The sequence below is a fragment of the Macrotis lagotis genome, chromosome 4 (genome assembly GCF_037893015.1).
Source record: "Macrotis lagotis isolate mMagLag1 chromosome 4, bilby.v1.9.chrom.fasta, whole genome shotgun sequence".
Classification (NCBI taxonomy): Eukaryota; Metazoa; Chordata; class Mammalia; order Peramelemorphia; family Peramelidae; genus Macrotis; species Macrotis lagotis.
In genome coordinates this window covers 127,060,511-127,066,652 of record NC_133661.1, presented here as the reverse complement: position 1 = coordinate 127,066,652, position 6,142 = coordinate 127,060,511, and the positions used below count along the sequence as shown (strand labels likewise).

The window sequence follows — 6,142 nt, the reverse complement described above, 5'->3', positions numbered from 1 at the left end:
TTGAGATATATTGTGAATAGTAAAATCAATTAATAGCAAAAAGGGAAAGGTGAGTGGAGGGGGTGGGATAAGGGGTAAAATTAAAATCAAGCACTGTCCGAAGGACTGGACACACCCTCTGCTGCTGCCTCCACTGAACACCTCCAATGAGCCTGGGAAAAGGGTGTGGGGAAGTTACACTACTTATGCAAGGAGTCCTGGGCTGATACTAAAAGAATTCTTAGTCTCTCTAAAATTGAGTTTCTCTCTCCCTGGAAAAGGATGAGATTTCTCCTACATCAAATATTGGGTAAGGTGACTTCTTGGAGGAAAAGAAAGTCCTAGGGGCAAAATAAATATTGCCCATATGTTAAAGGCCCCTGGCAAGCAGTGAGATGGGGAAATAGGAAAGAGGAATGACCTTGATACTGGATCACAGACTACCAGATCTACAGAATAGAAAGAGAAAGTTCTCTTCACCCAGCATCTATATTCTAAAAGGAGGCATTTTCTATTCTACCACCAGAAACCATTAGGAAAAATGATACCTTTCACATGGCATGATAACTGTGACACATGTGTATGCTCATATACATATGCAAGTATATACATACATGTATATGTATATACAGATATATACAAATATATTATAATGTATATATATATATATATTTATAAATATAGAGAGAAAGAAAGGAAGGAATTTTTCTTAGACTGTCATTTTTTTCTTATTTGCCTTCTCTATTCAACCACTTCCAGCAGTCTGATAGAAAGCATGGAACAAAAGCTTTTAGGCTTCCCATGATGTCAAATCAGATGGGGATGAAATCATCCCCACAGAATCAACAGAGGAGGCAACCAGATTCAAGGGTGGGGACCTCCTTGAAGCAATACAAAAAGGATCTTCAAGTTTGCCTCTTTTTCCTCTGTAGCTACAAACTTAATAAAAAAAGAGTTATATAAATTGGTAACCAAAAGCAGATTCCCAAGTGTAAACTGTTTTTTCTAACTTCAGATTAAAATGAACATCAATATGAATACAAAACAAACTTGCTTTGGACTGAAGGATATGAGTGCATAATTGTCTGTGTCTGTGTGTGTGTGTGTGTGTGGTGTGTGTGTGTTTGAGAGAGAGAGAGAGAGAGAGAGAGAGAGAGAGAGAGAGAGAGAGGAGAGAGAAAGAAATCAGGAAGGAATGAGGGTAAGGGTGTGGTTAAGATGGGAGGAAAGAGCAGGGGAAGTGAAGAAGACATCAATTGATCTAGAATGGTTTCATTTTTGCATATTCTATTCTGCCCCCATAAATACTCTACCTCTAGCCCCAGAAGCCATCTTAATCAAAACAGGGCTGAACTGCTAATCTCTGAGTATCTTAGCTATCAACTTTTACTGGAGATTGGAATCAGGCTTCTCATATGATTGTTTTGATGAGAAGAAGAATTTGGAGAAGAAAATTAACTGAGAAAGCATGCTCATTGAAATATGGGTCCTCAAGGGAGAGAATAAGGGTGACGGGGATGGGAAAAGAGAAAGATTATTCTGAGCTTTATTCTGAAGCTGGGTGAAGCTATTCCTTCCTAGTCCTCTTTTGCTCTGATTTAACCTCCTCCACAATTCTGCCTGAGATACTTAAGAAGTTTTTTCCTTCCCTATGAGGGAGATAGATTTCAGTGACAATGGTCTGCCCCCAAAACAGTTATATCCTGCCATATAGGCAGAACAAAGAGTTATGGTCTGATGAAACCTTAAGATATTTAGGATCAAACAAAGAATGGAAAATAATTACTAGGGTACAAAGACTTAACTAAATAGCTTCTCTGAACCCTAACAGTGGTAGTGGGAGGTTGGAGGAAGAAAAAGCAAATATTGAGCCCCAGTTGCCTATGGAAGGGAAATAACTCTCCCAAGGCTTATTGCCAATACTAATGATCAAACCAGAATCAGAGCTCAAGTCCTTCCTAGCTTCTACATTCAAACTGCTCTGGTTGTTTGAACACCTGGTCTATTTGATTCACATGATCTGTGCTCATATCCTTAAATCTAACACGAGCAAACTTAGAAATTGGCTTCAACTCTTTTCTACAGGTTAGAAACCGAGAAGGAAGAGTAATATTGGGTTTAGTCACTGATCATGCATAGAGTTATGGTCTCTTAACTTATTGCTGCTCCTCTCCCCTACCCCCCACCCCAGATACATACACACTCATATTCCTATACTAAGAGCTCCCAGTGCCCAATAATGGATGTTTGCTTCTTCTATCCTTCAACCTGAGCACCCCAGACACAAGAAAACCTTTCTCTAATCTCCTTTCTCAGAGTAAAGAAACAGCTAATTTCCAAAAAAGAAGCAAAGTTAGTTCTTCCTCTCATCTTTTGGAAACCAGGTACCCATGTGAGGAAGGCACAGATAGCCTTTACTAATTTTCTTACCCTGAGAAGACTGTAAATATAAGGAAGGGTTGAGGCTCCTGAACCACTCGGGACCCTGCAAAGCTAACCCCTGGGAAAGAGGCATTTGACAGTTTCCACTGTGAGAGTGGGAGCTGCTCCAGAGAGACTCCAGTCCTGGCCAGCCACGCAGTGTCCGAGGGCCCTTTAAAGGCTCCATGTCGGATTCATTAAAGATAGGGGCCAAGAACTGCTGGTGTCCTTGCCAAGGTATCCACTGCTGCCTTCGTGAACATGAGCCGGTTCCCATATGAGCCGGGATTCGAAGTTTGTTTTCTCTGGAACTCCTTTTCGGGTGGAGCAATTCCAAGATTCTAAATGCTGAAGTCTGATAGCCTGAGAGGCAACACTCCAAGTTTCCTGGTTCCTCCCCCTCTCCCTAAGAAAAACCTCTGAGCAGAAAGAAAATGCATTTACTGTTATTCTCTATATGAAATTAGGGGGTGTATGGATGTGTGTGTGTGTGTGTGTGTGTGTGTGTGTGTGTGTGTGTGTGTGTGTGTGAGGGTTGGGGGGGGGGGGTTGAGACAGTGACTCTACCAAAGGGAAAGACTGAGCTAGCAAGTAACCACCTACAAAGACATGGGCAGGTGAGGAAGATGGATGGATATACCTTCAATGGTAGGAGGCTTCTTCCTGGAGAGGAGACCCGCTCTGCTCCTTCTATCTCATCCCTGCTCGAGTCAATCCTCTCCCTTCTCCACCTCTCCCTAGGCTGCACAAGATTTAGACAAAACTGCTTATACACCCTGGAACTGAGCCTGATCCTCCAAAAGCTTCCCAGGTGTATTTTTATGAGAAACAAGCCAGACACTCTCTGAGGCCTTTTTGGGAAGATGGGAGAGGAGGGAAGGAGGATTGTTAGAGCACAGGACAAGGAGTGAGGGACAGCAGAATGTTTACCCCTGAACCTGATGTGGTTTGGAAGATTGAGTTAAATCCTCACAGGTGAGGATTCTTCAAGTAGAAGAAAATGTCCTACTTCCTGTGTCAACTGATGGATGTCTTGGGCAGAAGCAGAGGGGAGCTGCCTTGAAAACTCTGTCTAGACATTCACACCTCCTCCCTCCTTATATTCCCTTCTCTAGGTTTCATTCCAGTCCCACCCCCTCAATCAGGTCTTTATGAAGAGTAAGAGCCCTTTGCTTGCAGTACCTGCCATCTGGAAAAACCTCCCTGTATCTTCTGCCCACACAACTCCACATTTCACTTCAGATCCCAGAAGTCCTCTCTTCTCCTAGCCTCTCCCCTCTCTTGCTCTCTCCCTGTTATTTGTTATGTGATGGTAATTTTATTACCTAACTCCATAAAGTGCTTTGGGTTATAGTGAGGATAAAAGACCCAATACTAAATGGGGCTCAATTGGATTATTTTCAAACATGTCCTTTTTAAATATATTCATTTGTCATCCTAAAATTGCTACATAACAATAACACTTAACATTTACACAGCACTTCTTGTTTGAAAAATACTTTGTAAGTACTAGTTCACTCTAGAATAGAGTTCTGGTTATGGTCAGTGACAATTTATCACATGAAAAAAAAAATGAGGCACAGAGAGGTTAAGAGATTTGCCAAAGGCACATAGACAGTGGTGGTGGACCAAAAAGTAAAGATGCCAAAAATCTTAGGAGTCTCATTCTTAACTCTTCCAAACCAGAGAGGGATGGTCTATGTGGCTTTCTCCCTTTTTTTTTTTCTCTAAAGCCTTTCTTTCCCTATGTTCATGAAACTAGGCAGGCTTGTTTGGGGAGTATGGCCAAGGATGGTCAAGTATGGAAGAAAAGAACTAGGGAATGTCAAGCTACAATGACTCTACTGGTGTGCTCCACTTTTCACATGATTTTCTGGAGTCCAGATGTCTGCATATTGAAAATTAGTGACAGGGAAAGAAAAATTCCCTTTCTTAGATACTAAGGAAGGGTGTAAGGAGGAGTTAAAAAGAATGGTGGAAATTATAGGCAAAAATGCCAAATCAAGTCTTACCTGAGATTTTCTTCCTTTTAAAAAAAAACTCTCTACCCTAAGCTTCATTTTAATAATCGTCCTAAAGCTAGTAGGGGCATGGCCTCTTTTTTGGTCTTTCTACAACAATTACTAGTCATAATGAGATATAGAATCAGAAAGGAAATGGGAGATTATCCAGTTCAATTTCCTTTTTGTTTTACAGACTAAGAACTGGTGAGTTATGAAGTATGGAATTATATAAACTAAACTCTATCAAATCTTGTCATGGAGGCAAGAAAACACTTTATGGGTTCATTATGCCCACCTCCCAACTATCCTGAAGTTTTCTTTTGTTCGGTTTCCATCAGGAATATATGCTTTTTTCATCCAGACCCTCCCTAAACTTCAGGTGCCTCTTCTAGGTCAAACTAGTTTCTTTTGCTTTTTTGCTTATTTGTTAGGTAAAGAACAATTATTTCTGTTGTGGCCAAAAATTCTGAAGGTCTTCAGCTCCCAGACTGATACTTTTATAAATGCAAGCTAGGCCATCTTTTGCCTCAATTCTTTCCTTCCCTTTAGCTAGGCCATTGCCTCAAACAAAATGAGACACAAAAAAGACTTTAACTTTAAAAGGCCAAGGTCTCACACTGCACCCTGGCCATCTCCAGCAAGCCTGACCTATGTCTTGCCACTGAATTCTGATGACTCTGGAGAAGAGAGTATAAGGCTGAGAACAGCACAGCTTGTCTCATTTAAATACAATTCACTTCAAAGTCAAGATACCACCTTGCTGATCTTTTTTGAGAAGGAAGGGCAAACAGCAACAGTTTTCTTCTAGGGTCTTTACACCACCTTTCCTGGATTTGCTTTCAGGAATCTTTCCTCTCCACAATAACAAAACAGCATCCAAAATTTAGGGAAAGGTCACTTCTTCACATAGGGTTTGGTACAGAAGTACCAGTGTGGATGAAATTTCTTCAAACCTGGCTACCTTGGAAAATCCATGAATGGAACAGAAGGAAGAGTTTTCTTTCTTATGTACCCAGGAGCCTAGGCACACTCCTTATAATTATCCTAGCTTGAGGGCTGTATAAACATCCCCTCCTTTCTCCCTGCAGTCACAGCATTTTTTCTGGCCTTTCGCTTATGCATTATATTTTCATCCTTTTGTAGAACTGTAACCACCAACCACCACTATCATAACCATTTGCATTTATCTAGGACTTTCCATCTCAAAAATTAAAAACTCTGTCTAGACATTCACTCACTTATCCTTACAATACCCCTGGGAGATGAGGCCAAGAATGATGAGAATTAATAACATTCCCATGCTCCAGTTTAGATGGAGAATGGGGTTCAGAGAGGGGAGTTGATTTTATTCAATGTCACAAAGTGAAAGAGTGGCAGCTCTTGGAATGGAAGCCAAGATTACTCCTGCATGGAACGCTAAAAGATTGTTACTACATCCTTCTGCCTCTATCCACTGACACTAGCTTGTGCTGAGACATCTCGGTAAGCATTAAGGGGTATCCAAATAAAGGCCAAGAAAATGCCTTTTGAATGACTTGTTTCTGCTTTCTCAGTTTCCAAACTGTGCATTTACTGATTCTGAAGGTAAAAACATCACCAAGGATACCTACAGCCTCCTGGAATGTTGGAGTCACAAACGACAAGTTCAAGACAAGATTGTGGTTACCTAGTTCAGTCCTAACTCATAGGCTGCTTACTGCTTTCTTTGATAATCTTCTGAAGCAGTTCTTTTGTTTTTT

The 6,142-nt window shown here is 41.0% G+C and overlaps 1 protein-coding gene across 5 annotated transcripts in view; it reads right to left on the bottom strand.

The window, feature by feature from the left end:
- Positions 1 to 6,142, bottom strand: part of NTRK3 (neurotrophic receptor tyrosine kinase 3) — a 472,049-nt gene that overhangs the window by 138,373 nt on the left and 327,534 nt on the right. The window lies entirely within an intron of this gene.